We start from the raw sequence: 22,803 nt of genomic DNA, 5'->3' as shown, positions 1-22,803 counted from the left end.
AAAATTAGGTTTAGTCTTGACCTCGTTTTGGGATTTGATTTTATTTTTCATAAAAGGCATCTTTAGGGACAGAATCAAAAACTAAAAACTAAAAACAAAAATTTTAAGAAATGGGATTGAAGGAGGCGGTGATTGTGGAGGTGGAGTAGAAGAAGTGGTCGGAGATGGAGAAGAAGAAGTTGTGTCGTAACTTAATTAGGTTTTTCTCCATATTGAGTGCAAATAAAATGTCAAACAGATGGTATTTAGGATATCTGAGAATACTTGTGGGATGTACTTAGGATTACTGGGGATAGGAATTAATGTGGATAGGAAATAGGAAAAGTGGGGATAGGAAATAGGGAAAACCTTTATTAATCATATAATACTATTCATACTATAAGAGATGAACAAGGAAACTGGCTTGATAACAGGGAGCAAGTAGTTTTCCTTCTTTCTTCTTTTCAAAAAAATATATACTTCTTCTAATCCGAGTAATTCTGATTTAGAAGCTGTCTTGTCTATTCTGAAACCGATTGTCACAGATGATATGAATACTTCTTTAGTTTCTATACCTTCTGAAGATGAAACTTTTAATATTGTGAAGAATATGGACCCTTGGAAATCACCGGGACCTGATGGTTTCCCTGCTGGATTCTTTAGGGATAATTGGGTTGAAACTTCTCAAGAGGTTATTTTTCATGTTCAAAATTTCTTCAAGACTAAGTACCTACTTAAGCAGATGAATCATTCTTTTATTACTCTGATTCCTAAAGTTCAAAGTCCGTCTACTCCTAATGATTTCAGACCCATTAGTTTATCGAATACAATATATAAAATTATTTCTAAGATTTTAGCAAATAGGATAAAGCCTTTTCTGGATTCTATTATTTCGCCGTTTCAGTCCGCTTTTATAGCGAATAGGCAGATTCATGATAATGTAATTATTAGTCATGAGATTCTGCATTCTTTCAAAAAGAAAAGGAAGAAAGTTAAGAATGGTTTTATGGCTATCAAGCTTGATCTCTCCAAGGCTTTTGATAGGTTATAATGGTCTTTCATTATTTATGTTTTTAAAAGATTAGTTTTTTCTGATGACTGGTGTCATATGATTTTTCAGTGTATTAGCACGGTTTCTTATTCTGTATTGGTCAATGGCTATCCGGGAGAAATGTTTTTCCCCTCTAGAGGTATTAGGCAAGGGGACTGTCTTTCTCCTTATATTTTTATCTTGTGTATGGAAGTGTTGTCTCAACTTCTCTTAAAAGCGGAACAAGGGAATCTTATTCAGGGTTTTAAAATTAAAAATGGTAGTCCTACGATTTCTCATCTTTTCTTTGCAGATGATTGCATGCTATTTTCTAAAGCTTCTATTACTTATGCTAGAAATCTCATGAAAATTATTGATGTTTTTGCTAAGGCTTCTGGGCAAGCCATAAATTTTGAAAAGTCAGGCTTTACAACAAGTTCGAAAATGCATCATAAGCACATAAAACTTTTTTCTAAGACCCTTAAATCAAGTTTTTAAGTAATTCTGAAAAGTACCTGGGAACACCTTTGTTTATCAACAGGGATAAAGCTAGAACTTTCAATTTATAATTGATAACTTCTATGCTAGGTTGAGTTCTTGTGAAAGAAAAAATCTTAATGTGGCTGGTAGAACTGTGGTAACTAAACATATGCTTTCTAGTTTAGTTGTTTATCAGATGTCTTGTTTTCCTCTTCCTAAAAAGATTATTGCGAAGATTGATTCTATACAAAGAACTTTTTGGTGGTCTAAGAAGGACCCTAGACATGCTGCGTATTTTCGATCTTGGGGAGACATCGGTAAGTCTAAATCTTGTGGTGGTCTTGGTATTAGAAATACCTATGCAACCAACAGAGTATTTATCTGCAAGTTAGGGTGGAGAATTGTTCAAAATCCAGGTCAGTTAGTTTTTATATTTTTAAAAGATAAGTACTTTCCAGATCAGAATCTTTTGGAGATTGACAAAGCCGCAGATACCTTGAAGATGTTATTAGAATCAGATCTATTAGATTAAATATACAACAAAGTGATAGAATTATGTGGGCTCATACAAGGAATGGCATGTTTACAATTAAATCTGCTTATAAGGTCTATATGAATGAACGTAGCACAGTCGAGGAGTCTTCTTTTTGTCGGAAGGTTTGGGCTTTGGATTTCCTTCCAAAGATTAAGTTTTTTATGTGGAAAATTTTCTCTTATATGATGCCTGTAAATTCTCTTCTCAGCTTTTATAATCCTTATCTAGATGATATGTGTCCTCTTTGTAAGAATGAAGTGGAATCGGTTTTACATCTTCTCATTCAGTGTCCTATTGCATCGCATATCTGGTTTGGATTATCCTTCCATAATTTAATTTTGGTTGATTTGCAAGGGATTGATGATTACTTTTTACATTGGTTTGAAAATGACTTGGGTGATTCTCCGTATGTAGTTCACTGGTCAAGTATTACAGCTCTTATTATGTGGTGCATTTGGAAACTTAGGTGTGATGTGGTGTTCAGAAAAATAACTATAGACTTAAACAAGGTTATTTTGGATGTGAAAAGAATGATAAACTCTTATATTAAGTCTGTTATTCCTGTGCAATCTTGGAAAAAGGATATTAGGATTTTCAGAAAAGATGTGGAACATTTTATTTTTATTGATGGATCTTTTAAAAAAAATCATATGGGTTTGGGTGTTCTCTGGTGTGATGTTGCAGGAAAAATAAGAGGTACTCAAGCTGACTTCGGTTTGATTTCTGATGCGGTTGGAGCTGAATCAACTGTGCTTCTTTTGGGTATCACTTGGGCTCAAGAGATGAATCTTTCTAAAATCGTTTTTGTTTCGGATTGTCTCCAGTTGGTTGATTTTGTTAATGGAGATTGTACAAATGTTGGGTGGTGGACTAGTGATATTTTGGTGGAGTGTCGGAGTTTGATTTCTAGTATTCAAACTTTTAAACTTATGTATATTAAGCGTGTTAAAAACAAACTAGCTGATCGACTTGCTCGTCATGCTAGAAAGTATTGTGTTAAGGACAAATGGGTTTCCTTTCCTCCTTTTTTGGCTTCTCTTGTAAGGAAGGAACCCTTGGTTGATGTATGTAATACTCTTTTAAGTTAATGCCAGGTGGTTTTTCCCAGAAAAAAAAAAACTTCAGAAAGTGATCAGTCAGCTCTGGATTGGGATCCGGTTGAATAGTTGACCTTTTAGGATTGTTTTAATGTTTGGTAGAATTTGGTTGAAAATAACCAGGGATGAGCCTATGAAGGGGATTCAGTCATTTGAATTCTTATCGATATAGTAAATTTTCCGAATCATTCCTATATCCAAAATATATTATGTTTAACAAAAAAAAAACTATTTTTATTTTTTTTTTATTCAAAACAACTATTAGGTCATCAAAATAAAATAAAATTATACACATTGATTGTTTTTGTGCATCCAATATTGATATTTATTACTAAACTTTATTAATTTCTAATTTTCGTATTTATTATTAATTTTTTTAAAAGAAATTATTTGTTTAATTAATGTGAAATTTTCACATTTTCATTTCAAGTCCGAATGGCGCCTTCAATAGTGGAAACCAAGGCCTAAGGAATAAGGACAAATTCGGGGAAAAAGAAAGTAAGAATTACTAGTTAATCCACTATTTCCTGACCCGGTTACTGTGTGGTACAGTCCCAGAAAACATTTACTCGCTGGTCCAAAAACCTTCAATAGTGGAAACCAAGGCCTAAGGAATAAGGATAAATTCGGGGGAAAAGAAAGTAGGAATTACTAGTTAATCCACTATTTCCTGACCCGATGACTGTATAGTCCAGTCCCAGAAAACATTTACTCGTTGTTTTTGGACCAGATTATTTACTGGCTAGTCCGAAAACTTTGTGGAGATTATAGAGTGTGTTTTCTAAATACCTAAAACACCCTTAGAGATCTAATTAGTATCAACACATAACTGATATGTAGTGTCATATCAGTATTGATACTTAACAGTATCAATACTTAACAGTATCAATATATAACTGATATGTTGTATTAATTCATAACAGTATCAATACAAAACATATTAATATTGTAGCGCCCCCTAAGCTAGCAGCTGACTAATCCAAGAGATTAACTACAAAATGAGGCAGTAACAATCTAAAACATCTATTAAAACATTAAGAAAGAAGTTTTACACAAAGATTAACCTGAATCTAAACCCTCTCTGAAATAAATACAAAAACTCCTCTCAAGTGATACGTATTTAATAATGAGTTGGTTTACAAATAGAATATAAGCACAAAAATAAACATAGCGGAAGCTAACCAACTAACGAAACCAACTCCTCAAAGCTTTCATCGCCACGTGCACAACTTGATCTGAATCTGTCTCTGAAACTGAAAGTGGGAATGGGTGAGCACATCATCCCGAAGGGTGCCCAGTAGAAATAACGACTAACTTTCATGTAATCACCAGAATGATTTATAAGCAATGCAGGTTTTACTGAAAACCGATAAAACACGGAAAACAGATAAAGCTTATTAATATAATAAGTTGTACGGAAATATAAAGTTCTACCAACCAATCTTGCGGCGTAGATTCACAACAGAAATAATAGTTAAGCGACGCATTCCTTCGGAGTAGTAAGGCGTGACTCTTGCGGATTCTTCAACGATCATTAAAGCTCCCTAAGGTTTGATGACCCCATAGTCATATAAGATTTGTACCTTACCAGTACCTCAATGTACGCGCACTCTTCATAGCAAGTACTCAAAGAAACAAATGATGGCAACAGTATATCTGACTGAAAGTTAACATTTTATGGATGCCATCACATTCCATAAAACAAGACCAACAACCACCTACAATATTCCCTACATTCTTTTCCTAAAATACTAGAATAAAATATAATAGCTTTTGAAAGTAATTTAAAAGAAACAGTAAACATCCACGCATGAGACGTGCGTTGCCACCGTACAAAGATAGGGAAAATATAATGGCCAAATTAAAACCAGACCTATATAATATTGTAGATGGTGGATTTTCGATAAAGGCTAAAATCGTAAACCCATAATTATACGAACTTCTGATCTAGCAATCAGACGTGAGTAGTGAGACACGGGTCTCTCATCAAATCTCTGACTGAGAATACTTTCTCTCAGAGTACATGCAGATATGTAGTCTCTCGGCTGGACAACGACATATCTCATGAATACTGAACACTTCAGTAATTATTTCTATATAGAATCACGAGATTGGCGGCTCCTAGACAGCTTGCTCTGCTAGTATAGAGCGATAACGTCTTCAGGATACAAACAACAGTTTTCCCTGACTATATAAAGGATATGAAGTTCCATCAAGATCATGTCAGAATAATTAATGCTCCTAGACAACTTGTTCTGCTAGTATAAATCCATAAGTTAATTATTCCTAAATTCTTGGATTCATCCACTGAATTTCCGAAAATATTCAAATATTTTCGCAATATTTCGTTACTTTAATTTATGGTTCTTCCCAGCAGAATTCCATGGGTTAATAATAAATATTCAACGCACGGGCGTCTGAGCTACCTCCGAGTAAGCCCCGGCTCAAAAGGTGCAAGTGTACTCAACGATGATGCACTAACAATCACCGCACGAACGAGTATTTCAGAATACGATGAAACGATGAACCTATACAAAATAGGAAGGAAAATAATAAATAATTAAAATATTGACCAAGGCGCTGGGAGCATGGGCCCACCGACTGGCCGGCCGTGCCGTGGTCAATCCCACGCTAGTTTTATATTTTTGTCTATTTTCTGTTATTTTCCTTGATCTCATGAAAATCCTTTCATTTGAACAAATATCCTTCGTTTTGAGGAAACTCCTCGATTTCGTGGTGTTTCCTTCACACCAAGGAAATAATATAAAATTAGGGAAAATATTGTGCGGCCGTGATTATTGGCCAACCGGCCATGCCTTCATCCCAGCCGGCCCCATGATAGACACATTTTTGTGTCTAATTTGTCTCGATTCTATATATTGATAGTTCTCATTTTTGTACTTATTTTGGTGTTTTATGTGTGTGTAGGTATTTTTGGCCAATAAATATTTTTGGAAAAATCGGCTCGAAAAGTTGTCTAAAAGCGCCCGGAGGACACTTGTTATTCGGACTCTCAGCATGGATAAGGGGCACCCTCAGGACACCCCAAGGCAGCTGCTAAAGGCACCCCTAATCTGGATAGGGGGCGCCTCTTCTTCTTCACAATTCGAATCGGAATTCGGCGAGAAAAACGACAGCAGTTGTGAAGGTTTGGAATTGGATTTCGCAAGGGATTCAACCAGATTCGATTGCAGATATTTGTTGGGCTGGACTTTCTGGATCACAACAGGGCTGGTAGATTGATTGGACTCAACCAATTGAGGCTGCATAAGCCGCGAGAAGAAAAAAGAGGAGGAAGAAGTTTTCGGGGTCTGTTGAGATTATATTTGGCAGTTACGGGTGATTTGAGGGAAGATAACCCTTCCTGAGATTCGTATCAATCTAATAGAGGAACTGGAATGACCTGTACAGCTCAAAAACGCGTAGAGAAGAGTTTGGAAAGTGGAGAAGTCCGAGACTTTCTGCCGATGAAAAGAGAGAATTAAATCGAGAATTAGGGTTCTTGTTGGCTATAAAAAGGTTGCTTCAAGTCACAGAGAGGATCGAGAGTTCGGGGTGAAGCAGAGGAGACGTCGGAGCTGCAGGAGAAGTTGCAGAGTATCTTCTCTGCTGGTGAAGAAGAAGACGAGCTGAAGAACATAGGACCCAGTTGGACAGTCGCAGAAACCGTGACCTATACTTTCAAACTCAATAGCTTTGTAACAATTTTTTCAACAATTATTCTGAGTTCGCAACAGTTTTGTTAGGGTTCTCTGTAACAGTGGGTTCTGTAACAATTATAACTGTTACAAACACACTGCTTTATACCTCTTCTTCAATAAAACACCTTTTTGAGCTATGGATTATTATTTTGAGCGTTTTTTTGACATGAGGAGCTAAACCCCAACATTGGGATGATGGAGGAAGCCCTATTTCACAATCACTTGGTAACTATAATTGATTATTTATGACTTTTGCACTTGTTTTAATAGATTTATGATTTTTCTTGATTAGTTGTGATTTTGTTTGATGTCGCATGCTGGGTTTTAGGAACTTTTGATGCGTCATGCTTGTGATTTACATCTAATGCTTTATAAAATCTACTTTTGGCAAAGAAAAGAGTCAACAAAAGAGCTAGAATTGTTATGAGTCATCATATGAACTAATTGAATGTGATTAGTGGTGAAATCCTAAGTCTCAGTACCTCTCGATATTCGTGACAACCTTGTGAATATATTTTTAGTATTTTTATTCTTAGTTCTTAAATCAAACCTTTACACAATCCGAGTTGAACGAACTTTACTACCACTTTCAAAACTACATCAATTTTTGGCGCCGCCGACGCGGATTTGTATTAGGTTTTAGGTTTTAGATTTATTTTATCTCTTTTAGAATTTTTGTTCTCTTTTAAGCCTTTGGTATTTTTTGATTCTTTTCAGATTTCGAGCGAAGCTACAAGGAAAGAAAAAGTGCTATAAAAGGAAAGCATCGCCAAAGAAGGAAAGAAAAGAGGAATCCGAAAGGAGTGAAGACGAAGATTTTGTATATAGTTATTTTGGTTTATTTTTAGAAACTGTAAATAGGGTTTTATTTTTTGTAGTTTTTCTTTTTATTTTTGGACACTTTTTGGACTTTATTTTGGACTGGGACATTATTATTTTTAAACCCTACGGAAGGGTTGGTTTGAATAAAAACTGTGTGCAGAGAAGGCCGGTGATTACAATATCGCCTCGGCCCCTCGGGTTCGTACATGACATAGGAGTCGTGGCCCGAGTCGACTTCAGCGGTTCTTCGCCCGTCTGGTACGGGAGGTAAGTTTTTCGAAACACCCGCGAATCCCCTGTCAGCGGGTTTACTGTATTCCTTCGTTTGCATATATGATGAGGACTTGAAAACGGCTTCTTTAATTTCCTAGTAAAGGGCAAGGACTTGCCATACAAGATAAGGGTTCGAATTTCATCACCGTTCTCTTCTTGCCCGCCTTAGGAAAACGAAACCAAACGCGAACCTAAGCCTAAAATTTTGACTAGAACGAGACCGATAAGGTAACGAGCTTAATAGGAAAGTCGTTCGAAAAATATTGGTTACTCTTTTGAGCATACTTCGAAGTTCATGATGGTTTCTGTGAGTTGAATGCGTGACTGCGCCGCCTTATAACCGGTGAGGCCTTGGGTATCAAGCTCCACTGAGCTTCCCACGCCTCAATTCAACTTACTTTGACTCGGATTGATTCCAGAGGGGTTTTCTCAGATTGTAACGAGTTCCTTTTCGAAAGAATAGAAGCTGGTCTAGAAACAATCTAAGTGGAACCATCATGCTTTTTGTTTGCTAGAAAATTAGGTTTGATTTGGTTGAGTCAGCCTTGTTTTGTGATTGCATAGAATCCCAAATATCCCGATAGTGCCAGCAATGGCAACTTTGAAAGCTTTGTTGAACCCAACTAGGACTACTCGTCCTTCTTGTATCAGGTTAGCCGAAACTGAAGCAAATTATGAACTTAGGCCTGGGACCCTACAGATCCTCCCAATCTTTTTAGGGAAAGAAAATGAAAACCCATACTTCCATGTTAGGGATTTTGAGGAAATTTGTAGTACCCTAAAGATTAGAGACCTTGATGATGATGCTTTGAAACTTAGGTTATTTCCTTTTCCCCTGAAAGATAAAGCCAAATCGTGGCTATATAGTTTGGATTCCGGTTCAATAGAAACATATGAACAACTTACATCTGCCTTTTTGAACAAGTTTTTCCCTAGGCACAAAACATCGTCTATTAGGACGCAAATCTGCACATTTTCTCAACAGGAGGGAGAATCGTTATATAGGTATTTGGAAAGGTTCAATGACTTATTAGCCCAATGTCCTCATCATGGTTTAAAAAAGGTTAGGCTAGTTCAAATCCTTTATGAGGGTTTATATTATTCGACAACAACCATGGTTGAGTCTCTGTGCACTGGTGGTTTTGAAAACCAAACAGTTGATGCGGCGGTGGAATTTTTTAATGAAATCGCCGAAAAGACCCAGCAATGGGAATATTGTAGGGAACCCAAGAGAACAATTCTTCTAGGTAGAGGAAACGTTAATAGGGTAGAAGGAGGCTATGAATCAGATGCCAAAATTGCTGCTATAGCAAAAAGGTTAGAAGCTTTAGAATTGGGTCCCACTAGTGGTAGAGTAGAGCCTTTTTGGGAATGCAAGAATAATAAAGAGCAAGCCAATGCTCTCTATAATAACACTAGGTTTGATAACCGTCAGAAGTTTGACCCATATTCAGAAACCTATAATCCTGGTTGGAGAAACCATCCGAACCTTTCATGGTCTAAGGACCAAGGTAAGTTTAGTAATTCTAATGTTCCCCCAGGTTTTGGCTATACTAAGAATACTTCAGGATCAACTCAGTTTCAGAATCAGTCTGATAAGAAACTCTTAAGTCTAGAGGAAACTCTCACCTCGTTTATTCAAAATACTGAAAATATGCGTCAATTGCTTTCACAAAGCATAGAAGCTAGTAATAGGATAGGACAAGAACATAGTCAGGCCATTTCTGAATTGAAAGACCAGGTTAGTTTGATCAATGAGTCTCTAAGAGAAAAAGGTAAGTTCCCTAGTCAACCGGTACCCAACCCTAGAGGAGTTAATGAAGTAGGTGCAAGACCATTTAATCAAATGAATTCTGTCACAACCCTTAGGAGTGGTAAAACGGTAGACAGTAGCCATGCCTAATAGTGGACATACTGTAGATCCACCTTCTAGTTCCCAAGATGAGCCCCAGAAGGAGCCACTAACTGAAGAAACCGATAAAATTTCTAGTGATGCCAATGTGGTTCCCGACAGGTCTCATTTTGTACCCAAAGCCCCATATCCACAGTTATTAGCTCCAACAAAGAGAGAGCCGACTTTCAACGAAATACTAGAGATATTTAAGAAGGTAAACATTAACATCCCTTTATTAGAATCAATTAGGCAAATGCCTGCTTATGCCAAGTTCCTTAAGGACCTTTGTACACGAAAGCGTAAGCTTAATGTCCATAAGAAATCCTTTTTAGATGGTCAGGTAAGTTCAATCCTTCTGAACCAAACGGCCCCTAAGTATAAAGACCCTGGATGCCCCACCATATCTTGTGTGATCGGTAATTATTCAGTAGATAAGGCATTGCTTGACTTAGGAGCTAGTGTGAACTTACTCCCTTATCATGTATACAACCAGCTAGGTCTTGGTAAGTTGAAAACGACTAAAATGACATTGCAATTAGCTGATAAGTCTGTCAAAATACCTCGTGGTTTCATAGAGGATGTTCTGATTGAGGTTGATAAATTTATTTATCCAGTGGATTTCGTTGTTCTAGATACTCAACTTGTTCAGGATCATAGTGCTCAAATACCGGTGATTTTAGGTCGCCCATTTTTAGCCACAGCTAACACTGTCATCAACTGTAGGACCGGACTTATGAACATATGCTTTGGTAATATGACCACTGAACTAAATGTATTTAATGTTAATAGACAACCTTCCGATGATTTAGAAGAAGTGAATATGATTAGCACTTTAGTTCAGGATCTAACTCAGGATAATTGGGACGACACTTTATTTTGTGATTCCTTAGTTGAACTTGATGAGGAAATTCTCTTAAGTCAGTTAGGTGACCAAACTTTTGAACTAGAAGAAGCTCTTGAGTACTTTAAAGACTCTACGGACCCTGAGATTCAAGCCATAGTGCTAGGCCTTACAGAGAGTAGTGTTGACCCTAAGTTTGGGGGTAATGAACTAAAAGAAGCTCTTGAGTATTTTAAAGACTCTGAGGATCCAGAAATTCAAGCAATAGTTAGAGGTTTGTCCGAGAATACTGACTACCCTAAGTTTGGGGGTAGTAATGGTCAATTATCTCCATTAGAAGTCCCTAACTTGGGATTCGAGCCTAGTGTACCTGAGGTATTACTTGAGTCACTTCCGAATCCGCAACCAGATCCTCCTGATATTGTCCAGGAGGAAATTCTAAAGACTTGTTGTTCGAATGAGTCAATTTGTCAAGACACTCATATGAAGCCCAAATGGGCACAACAGAAAAACCCAGTTGTCTTGCAGGAAACCTTGGATGAGGATGTGTTATGTATGTTCATTTTTCTGATTTGGTGCAGTTGTCTGATAATTGTGGAAATTTTATTTGCTTTTGTTGACCCACAGTTGTTTCGACTATTGATATATGATTTGAAAGGTAATTAACCATTTTGTGGTATTTGACGTCTGGCTGAAGACTTTAAATTTAGCACTTTTTGGGAGGTAACCCAATCTCATGCAACATGGTAATATCTTTCCTTATCTCTTTTGCTTCAAATGGTAATAGTTTCTCCTTGTTCATGCTTTTAATTTTATCTTTAGAACATTGAGGAAAATGTTAGATTTAAGTTTGGGGGTATGGGAGAAACTTTTTAGTTGCAGTATGAATAAATAAACTCCAGAACCTAGAAATTTATGCCTATTGAGGATTGCACTAACTAATCTAAGTGGATGGAAGCATTTTGATCGTAGGAGTTGAGGAACCAATCTGATTAGATGGAAACATCTAGAAGAGTCTATTCATAAAAGCACAGAGCTTAGGTGTTAGAAATAACATGATAGTTTCACCATATCTCGTTGAGTCCTTTTCACTTCTATTTTTATTTTATTTTGTTTTTAAACCATGTTTCTCTAAGTGATACGTGGGGCCCACGATTCAAGTTGTTACCAATACTAGGGTGAATTAGAGTGATTGAGTTACAAAGAAAAAAAAAGAAAATAAAAGACCAGACCAATTAGACCAAACGGATCAAAAAAAAAAAGGTTAAAAAAAAAAGAAAAAAAAAGAAAGTGAATAAAGTCGACCACTGGTACCCTTGTATATGCCAGTTGTGTTGAACTAGAATTAGGATTATCGATCACTGGTTCCCTTGTATATGCCAGTTGTGTTGATATTAGTCAGACTAGTATCTCAATCCATTAGGATAGGTTCATTTTGGCGGAGGCCTTCAGACAGATATGGGAAACGCCGGTCACTTAGTAAACATCAAAACCATCTATTTTTTTCTCTATATCCATCTTCTTGATCTATCCATGTGATTAGTTTTGACTCCGGATATTGATGTCCATAGTGCGACTATATGAGTAGAGCTGTGTCATTTTATATGAATTTTAGTATGCTTGAGTGCAAACTCGTGTACAACAATTGGAATTTCGCATCAGGGTACTTATTCCTGTAGTCAATAAATATGCCAACCAAGGAGATTCTTTAGTGCCTTCCAAGGTTCTGCGTAGATAGCTAAGGTCTGGAATAAAGGTTTTGTGGGTATACCTCTTATAAGCCCTCCCGAGACTACAACTCGGCCACTAGGGACACTTAGGAGTTTAAAGGCTTATTGCATACGCTAAATGCAATCGACGATGCCTGCGACAGTGAGTTAGGATTTTATTTTCTATTTCAGTTTTGCTCGAGGACTAGCAAATAATAAGTTTGGGGGTATTTGATAGACACATTTTTGTGTCTAATTTGTCTCGATCCTATATATTGATAGTTCTCATTTTTGTACTTATTATGGTGTTTTATGTGTGTGTAGGTATTTTTGGCCAATAAATATTTTTGGAAAAATCGGCTCGAAAAGTTGTCTAAAAGCGCCCGGAGGACACTTGTTATTCGGACTCTCAGCATGGATAAGGGGAACCCTCAGGACACCCCAAGGCAGCTGCTAAAGGCACCCCTACTCTGGATAGGGGGCGCCTCTTCTTCTTCACAATTCGAATCGGAATTCGGCGGGGAAAACGGCAGCAGTCGTGAAGGTTTGGAATTGGATTTCGCAAGGGATTCAACCAGATTCGATTGCAGATATTTGTTGGGCTGGACTTTCTGGATCACAACAGGACTGGTAGATTGATTGGACTCAACCAATTGAGGCTGGATAAGCCGCGAGAAGAAAACAGAGGAGGAAGAAGTTTTTGGGGTCTGTTGAGATTATATTTGGTAGTTACGGGTGATTTTAGGGAAGATAACCCTTCCTGATATTCGTATCAATCTAATAGAGGAACTGGAATGACCTGTACAGCTCAGAAACGCGTAGAGAAGAGTTTGGAAAGTGGAGAAGTCCGAGACTTTCTGCCGAATAAAAGAGAGAATTAAATCGAGTATTAGGGTTCCTGTTGGCTATAAAAAGGTTGCTTCAAGTCACAGAGAGGATCGAGAGTTCGGGGGTGAAGCAGAGGAGACGTCGAAGCTGCAGGAGAAGTTGCAGAGTATCTTCTCTGCTGGTGAAGAAGAAGACGAGCTGAAGAACATAGGAACCAGTTGGACAGTCGCAGAAACCGTGACCTATACTTTCAAACTCAATATCTTTGTAACAATTTTTTCAACAATTATTCTGAGTTCGCAACAGTTTTGTTAGGGTTCTCTGTAACAGTGGGTTCTGTAACAATTATAACTGTTACAAACACACTGCTTTATACCTCTTCTTCAATAAAACACCTTTTTGAGCTATGGATTATTATTTTGAGCGTGCTTTTGACATGAGGAGCTAAACCCCAACACTGGGATGATGGAGGAAGCCCTATTTCACACTTGGTAACTATAATTGATTCTTTATGACTTTTGCACTTGTTTTAATCGATTTATGATTTTTCTTGATTAGTTGTGATTTTGTTTGATGTCGCATGCTGGGTTTTAGGAACTTTTGATGCGTCATGCTGATGATTTACATCTAATGCTTTATAAAATCTACTTTTGGCAAAGAAAAGAGTCAACAAAAGAGCTATAATTGTTATGAGTCATCATATGGACCAATTGAATGTGATTAGTGGTGAAATCCTAAGTCTCAGTACCTCTCGATATTCGTGACAACCTTGTGAATATATTTTTTGTATTTTTATTCTTAGTTCTTAAATCAAACCTTTACACAATCTGAGTTGAACGAACTTTACTACCACTTTCAAAACTACATCACCCCACACCTCATGGTTCCTCATTATTTTATTATTATGTCCTTAAACTCATGAAAACTCCTTAATCTCATGGTATTTTCACAAAACCATGGAAAATATAATATAAAATTAGGGAAACCCGTGGGACCGGGCCCCAGCCGGCCGACCATGCTTCAGCCGGTCCCACACGCCTTATTATTTTTTTTATTATTATTTTAAGGTTTCCTTGATCCCATGAAATTCCTTGATTTCATGGTATTTCTCTCAAATTATGAAAATTCCTTCAAATCATGGAAAAATAAACATAAAATACATAAAATTAAGGAAACTCGTGGGACCAGGCCCAAGCCGGCCGGCCATGCCCTAGTCGGCTCCACACACCCTTATTTTATTATTTTAATATTATTTGCTTCCTTGATCCCAGTGAAACTCTCGCTTTAAGGAAACTCCTTAATTTCAACAAAATTCCTTGATTTCATGATATTTTCATAAAATCATGAAAAAATATTATAAAATTAAGAAAAGGAACCATGGGACCATGGTCACTGGCCGGCCGACCATGTCTTGGCTCCAGCGGTCCCATGCCACATATTCCTTCATTTTATAATTATTTTCATTCATCTCATGAAGTTTCCTCAGTTTCAGCAAAACCTTAATTTTGTCATATTTTCTCGAATGGATGCTCAACTGCACGCCAGAAAATATCAAAATTCTCAGGATTGAGTCATGGACGTGTTGATGACGTGAACATGTTTCCTTGACCGACCAGGGTTGGCTCCTTGGCTCGCAATGAGCCGGTCCCACGTATTTTCATGATTTGACCTAATTTGCGCAATTGAATGTATTAGGTCCAAAACTCTTCCAAATAATTTTGGATTTTCATGGAATGATCGTCAGTAGATCCCGTGACCACCCAGGGCTGATTTCATGACCCCTTGGTCGGTCCCTCACCTCTTCATAATTAATTATGTTTTATCACCTAAGGCTCAGACGAGCATTATAGGAGAAATGATTGAACCAACATTTAATCACTCTTTCATTAACAAGTCACCAGCTCTTCAAGAGACCTTGGTATTTGCTCACATGAGCATATGTGCGCTTCATGGTCGGTCCATGATCCCATGTAGCCGGTCCCTCCTTCGTCCCATGGTTGATTTTGAAATAAATCATCAATTGGTCATCAATTGATCAAATTAGGGTTTCTGAGTCCAAGGATCATAATTCCAGATTCGAACACTAATAACTTTAAGACGATCTCATGATCAATATTCTTATTAATTGTGCTCGGTTCAACTACCTACCAGTATTCTAATTAATGTTTTATTTTGGTCACACTACCAATAATTCATCAGACGAGCAACACTTGCTCAGACGAGCAATATTTGCTCAAACCAAGGAATATTGATTCAACCCTCAATATTCAACAATTCATCGAATGAGCAATACTTTCTCACATCAACTATCAATGTGAGAATTATACCTCAGTCTCAACAGACACGTTCAATTCATGAGCTTCAGAACATTTTGCAAAATCATGTTCAATTCAGCAAATACATGGACTCATCGTCCCATAAAGTCATGAAGTAAACAACTGACTAATTAACCACGAGACGTCAATCGTGTCACATGGGGGGATATCAACTAGGATTTTGGTCTGGCGGTCTACGGCACGTGTGTTCACACACACGATGGAATGTGAGCAAGTCGTGTGATCAGTTGAAGGAGTTAACAAAGTAGTGGATGGAAAATCGACCAAGTCTCCGCACGATGAGCAACTGGTTTCAAAAACGATTTCCATTTCCCCACTCTTTGATTCCATCAACTGTCACACTTCATGGGATCATGGTGTCTACAATTCCAGCAATATAAATAAGTCTCTGAAATCATGATTGAAGAACAACGATCTCACGTCTCACAGACAACACGAGATTAACTCAACATCTGATTAATTACTCTCAACAGAGATTCAATCATTCATAACTTATATTATTCAGAATTCACAACACACCCACAATCTTTGATTACCATTGATTCCACACATTTCTCAGCTTCCCTCATACAGATCAACCCATCCTCTCTTGTGACCGAATTTACTTTGGAACGACCATTGTCTTGGTTTAGGCCGGAGTACTACAGATTGATCTCTAGAATTCAAAACACTCCCTTCTTGCAGTGCATCTTTGTGAGGTTGAACATTTCGCTCGGTTCAAGGAGTCTCCTCCGCACGGTCGTCTCCTCAATCCGTGAAAACCAGCAAAACGTTTTTCCCCATCTACAAATATTCAACCCAAGGAGGCCTATCTAGGTTTGCATAAAATAGATATAATATTTGGGGTACACATCTCACACCAATCAAAAGAAAACCTTCTCCCTTTCATGCTAACAATTAATAAAGATTGTAACTGCTTTCCAGTCAATGGAAAGAATCACATTTTGAAAGATAAGTAAATAATCCCAAAACACAAATATTAGTTGTTTCTTAAGATCCAAGCCCATCCCACATGTAAAAGAAAACTAGTTTGTATTACATACAAATAATACATGCATACACTATCATATAGTAACAAAAGATATGCATGGATTTCACAAAAGATAGATTTATAAAACAATAATGAGTACAAGAGAGTTCGTTATCGATTCCCACCTCTTTTGATGACAAGCCTCGAGATGAACCTCTTTTGATGACAAGCCTCGAGATGAACAATCCACTGGTTCGCCTTTTAAATCGATCGTTGTTAATAAAGAATAATTGTTAACCATAAAAGCACTCTAAGAGATTAGCCAAAAGGCTCATACAAGGCTCATAACATAATCTCATACAATTTTCTAGTTATAAGTTAAATGAACTATCTAATGATTCTAAACCCATTTATGGTTCTTCACCTTTCATTATCTATCTTTAACACATCTAAAGGTTTACTAATTCAATTAGGTTTGTTCTATATTTCATTAGATATATCTTATAAATATCTACAACTTTGTAGAAGGAACGAAAGGTCAACTCAGACCATAAGGGTCCAAACAATCAAAACAGGAATATTAGGCCTAAGCCCATGTCCACTAAATTCGGCACATTAAAACAAGACCTGGCCCAACTGGGTCAATAACTGTCAAATGAGTCAACCAACAGTCCACGTCAAATCAAAGGTCAAAGTAGTCAAAGTCTGGTCAACAGGTTAACTCGGTCTACTAACTGAGTCAGGCGAGTCACTACTGAGTTCAACTGATGCAACTCAAACAGACCAAAGCATTCAGATAAGCCAGTTTAACTAACTAAAATGACTAATAAGCTTAAACCAATGAAGCAAAGCAAAACATGACAAGATCAAATGTATTTCTAACTCTCCTTGCAAAGGTATACAGCTTAAAGTTCTCTTCCATGTTTCATTTCAAACAACACATAACCATAACTCCATGAACTGCCACCCAGTTTACGGAAACACTTGGGCCAACTCTTCCCTGCAATCGCCAACTCTTCCCTGCAATCCACCGTTCTGACAGAACATTCACACACCTTCCTCAACTGCAGACACTTAACTATGCATCTTACATCATTACCATAACAATCCTAATATCACTGGAACTCGCATCCATGTAATTATAGCTTCACTGCCACACAACATCTTCATCTTCTTAGGTTCACCAACAGCTAGCTGATCAACAACAACATCAACATCCACATCCACATCCATCTGTAACTTACTAGACTGCAATGGTAACACCAATCCACTAATATCTTCACCTCTTAGACATCCATCTCCAAACAAAACCAATTCAGTATCTCAACTACCATTTACAGTTTTACTATCTAAATCATCTTCATTAACTGGCTTCATCACCAGTTCATTCCAAGGATTTCCAAGCCATCACCTTCATCATACTTTTAAATTCATAACCCCTGTGTCTCAACATGACCTAAGATACAAACACCACTCTATCTTCTCCACTCAGTAACTCCCATCTTCATCATTTTCTTTTCACAAACCCTAACTCTAGTTTACCAACAGCAACTCCAAATCATCTCAAGCCACACTAAAAACTCCTAATTCCTCGAACTGCATTTCCTTTCATCTCTATGGTTAAACTTCACAATTAACTAAACCCCAATTCATCTTCTTCATCTGCAATTCCGATTCATACATTCTAATTTGCAAGAACCCTAATTTCAGGTTGATTTAGGGAAGAACAGAAACCCTAGTTTCTTAAAATCAAAATTAACTTCATACAACAACTCTAGCTCAAAATGAAGATAAACCCAAATAATAAACCAACAATTCATAACAAAATCATAAATCAAACTCAATCAAATCCATACAATTTAAACTTCAAGTTCAGGAACCCTAATTTACTTGATTTTGTGATTCCCTTCCTCAACAAAATAGCCTCCAATCGATATTTCAACAACAACCCCTCTTAATTATCATCAATCATCGACCCAGTAAACTTATCCTATTCTAAACAACCTCAAAATCAGATGAAGCCCTAACTCTGTTTGACCATGAATCAACACCTCTCTTATCTCTTCATCAACATCATCACACCTCCTAGCTCATCTGCTCTATTTCATCGATTGTCTATCACTGTCTCTCTCAAATCAATACTCAATTTCATCACTCACTTACTACCGAGAAGAAACAGAGAAGAAAAGGAAGAAGAAGAAGAAGGCATAAGAAGAAAGAAGAAGCGAAGAGAAGATATGAGCTTCTCTCGACACGTTTTGGCGTGACAAGGCAAGAATAGTTATTAGGGCGCCCAGAAAATGGATAAGGGCAGCCAGGAGGTTTAGATGTAAAATGATTATTTTCCCCCTCGTACAACTCTGATGTTATCTTCTTCGTCCGGTATCCGAATGACATGTTCGAGTAGTCTATTTCACATGACTTTTCTAGATCTATCTAACGGTACTAATTTCGTACCTAAATTGTCGTTAGATTAATTTCTGTTAATTAAAGTTCATATCTAATTAATCGAGTCATTAGCGGTTCAGTCTGATCTTTACTGGTCTAATAGCGTTGACGAGCTTGAGGGTCGTTACAAATATGTAGTATCAATACATAACATATGTTACTAGTAGTAACATATGTAGTAACATACTAGTATACTAGTATATACTATACTTGTATACTAGTAGTAACTAGTACTATACTAATAACATATGTTACTAGTAGTAACATATGTAGTATCAATACACAACATGATATATATTGATATGTAATATCAATACACAACAGTATCAATACATAACATATTGATACTACATATGTAGTATCAACACTACATGAAATCAGGGAATTTGTAACACCCGATTTTGTAACGGATATCTTTTAAGTAACGTCGTATCGACGTTGGTAACTTTGTAACGTTGAATAATCGTTGCAATAATTGTTATTTTTTACAGAGTTTTGGGAGTGTTATGGGTAATTACCTTCCTATCCTCAACTTAAAATGTCAAGTTACATTGTTACCCTCCATTACTACTATTAGCGCCTCTATTACTACTATCAGCTCCCAATTTCATCTCACACTCAAGGGCTACCCAGCCACCCAACGATTCTGGCTTTTTTCTCCAACATTTTTTTCCCATTATAACTCTTCATTTTAATTACCGAAAATCAGAAAACAAAACTAAAATCAATGAAATTAGTTTTTCGTTTTTTTTTTAATTGTGCGAAAATTAAAAGAGAACAACTGAGAGCATGAGACATTTCTCCACCCATTTCCCTTTTCCTTTCCGTCCATTTTACTCCATCGATTTGAGCTTCGGAAACATCAAGATGCAGCTGTAGAGAACTTCATTAACAACACGAATCAGTCAATTTTTCTGTGAATCATCGATGTAACCCTAAATTTAAGTTGAATCGATCTCACATAGAAGTTTTGACTCTGATTCACAATCTTGGAAATGCAAATCTGGGTTATCATCATCTAAGGAATTTCATTTATTTGTTTTTCTCTGAATCATTGTCTTTTAACATTTGGGGGTTTAATAATTTTGCAAATTGGAGGTTAAAAACTATTGGTTTTGAATTTGAATGATGCAATTTCTGATGGTGGTTATGAACATGTATATCTTTTAGATTAATATGTGATTGTAGATTTTAGGTTTATGGTTTTTGTGTTTGTTGAGTGTGATTAAGAAGATTTTTATATGCAATTGTAGATGTTGCAGTACATTGTATTATATTTTAAGAATATCTCAGTGTACTTTGTAGGTTTAGTTGATAATTAAACTTAGTCAGACATAGTATTTACTTGTTTGTAGGATGTCACAATTTGTTTATAGGATATCTCCATTTGTTTGTAAATTGGTGAATCAATCAATTGTGTATTGAAGCAGTAGCTCTAATGAGAATCCCAACCAGTTACAACAATTTAGATGAAAACCAAAGAGAAGCTATTGTTCATAATTTGTTCCCTTTGCCTAGTCAGATTCTAGTTCTTTATGAATTCATTGCCAAAATAGTTTCTTGCAGTCAGTGGTCAGAATACATTGTAGATTAGAATTAGATGTGTATATGCCTCCACCAGCACCAAGTAGTTTTGTGGGTCAGTGGAATCATGTAGGTTTCACAGGACTCAATCTTGAGTCAAGTTATTATGACTTTGACAGATGATCTACAGCTTGTTATACCTTTTGTTGATAAACCTAGACTCAGTTATAGTGTTTGGGTGTAGGATATTGTTACCCTTAGTGAATCAAGATTGTAGTATGTTCTGAGAAGCAGTTTTTGCACTTTAGATGAAAAGCGGAGAGAATTAGGATTCGTAATATGTTCCCTTACCTTGTACTAGGATTCTAGTTCTTGATAGAATTCAGATAATGCTTTAGTAAATTCATAGATCATATAATACATTTCAACATACCACAGTTTAACATACCATTATTCCTTTCATTATAAATCACAAAGACATCTCCAACATACCAAATGTAACCCACTATATTCAAATCAACCGAAGTTGCAAGTTCATTAACCATATTTACAAATACCATAGCTATTACTGATCAGACCCCTAATTACCAAGTAGTTCTATTACAATCAAACCCATTCACAAGTTCAACATCAAAACATGACCCAAAAACCGAACTAAGTCTGAAATTCCCTCAAACATCTGAGAGATTAACTATTCATACCATGAAAAACTAGACTGTTTGACCCCCCTGCACACACCTTAATTACATACATACTAAAATTGTTACCCCCCTGCAAACACCTTAACGCCTTAAAACTGTTAGCAGTTGTCATCTGCATAACAGTACCAAAACAAACCCATCTGTTCCAAAAAAAAGAAAAGCATCCAAGATAGCAAAATAACCACAAGAAAACCAATACCTATTCTGTCAGCAGCTTCAGCAATATGAGCAAAATCAGCAATATGAGCAAAACGATCAGCAAACACCTACAAGATTTCTTTGAATTTTCACGAAGAAACACTTAGTTCGATTTCACAAAATCGAATCTTTCCCATCGAAATCTTGTTGATATTCCAGGGATAATTATTCATCATCATCACCGTCGTTCTCATTGGTATGCTGACTGCTATCGTCGTCGTCGTTTCAGTAGTCTTCGTCGATGCCCATCTCATCATCGTTGTACTCATTGCTATATTGACTGCCTATTTCTGTTGCACTTCCATAACCTCCATCACCCGCATCTTCACTTCCTTCATCATTTTATTCTCTTCCTCCAAATCTCCAACTTCAACTGGTTCACCACTCTCATCAAGACCATCAATTGTTTCTCCATCAGAATCAACATTCAATCTCTCATTCATGGTTCTTGCAAAAAGCATAGGGATTGATTTTTCTGCTAAGAAACTTTCATACCATGCATCCTCCAACTTCTTTTCTCTCTTCCTCCTTTGTTTCTCTGTCTCAGAATTTCTCTCATGATCATCACTTCTCTCAAAATCATTCTCTTTCTCTTCAGAATCACTTGAGGTTGCACTGCGGGTCTTTCTCCAAACAAATCTGCTCCTTCTCCCATCATATATCTCCTATCTTTCTCTATCTTTCCTCACATCTCTTGCAATTCTCTTCCTCTTCCATAGTTTATATAGTGGAGCATTTTCCTGAAGAACTCTTTCATACTCAATCTGACGATTTCTATTGTCAATCTCTTGCTACAGAAAATCCCTCAAATTCTCCAACTCTCTAGTACACAGAGTCTTGGCAACTTTCTTGGCGAAGTTAAAAGGTCTAGAAGGCTGATTATCTCGGTTAGCAATATTGTTTCCTCCTTGATCACCCATTATCTCTAATCTATGTTTTTCTTAATTTCCTTGTCTGATCTTTTAGGAAGATTTTTTACTGTTCTTAGTAAGATCGAGTGTGGGTTTAACGGAAATGAGCTGGAATTGAACGGAAATCGAACGAAATTTGAACGGATAATAGAAACTACTGTCGTAGCAGCCCAAACTTCATTAATACATTCTTAGTTCTCCATAGGGTTTCCTTACAACTTAAATACAATAATGATTGGAAGATTAAACCCTAAAGACGACTAATCTAAGACGAACGCGTGTATTAAACCTAGCCGACAACAAACACCAAATGGTTAGGAGACACATCACTAAATTATTAAGGCGGACACAATATTATTCGGGGCAGCCACTGTGTAAGCTAAGGAAGGCACAAAGGTATATGAAAACACCCCTCTCCATCAGCAGATCTTTGTCCTTAAGGATTGAACTTAGGAAAATGATGTGCAATGTGTTTCGCGTCCTCCCATGTAGCATCTGAGGGAAATGAATGTGTCCACTGAATGAG

The sequence above is a fragment of the Papaver somniferum genome, chromosome 3 (genome assembly GCF_003573695.1).
Source record: "Papaver somniferum cultivar HN1 chromosome 3, ASM357369v1, whole genome shotgun sequence".
Lineage (NCBI taxonomy): Eukaryota > Viridiplantae > Streptophyta > Magnoliopsida > Ranunculales > Papaveraceae > Papaver > Papaver somniferum.
Note: the sequence above shows the minus strand (reverse complement) of the source record.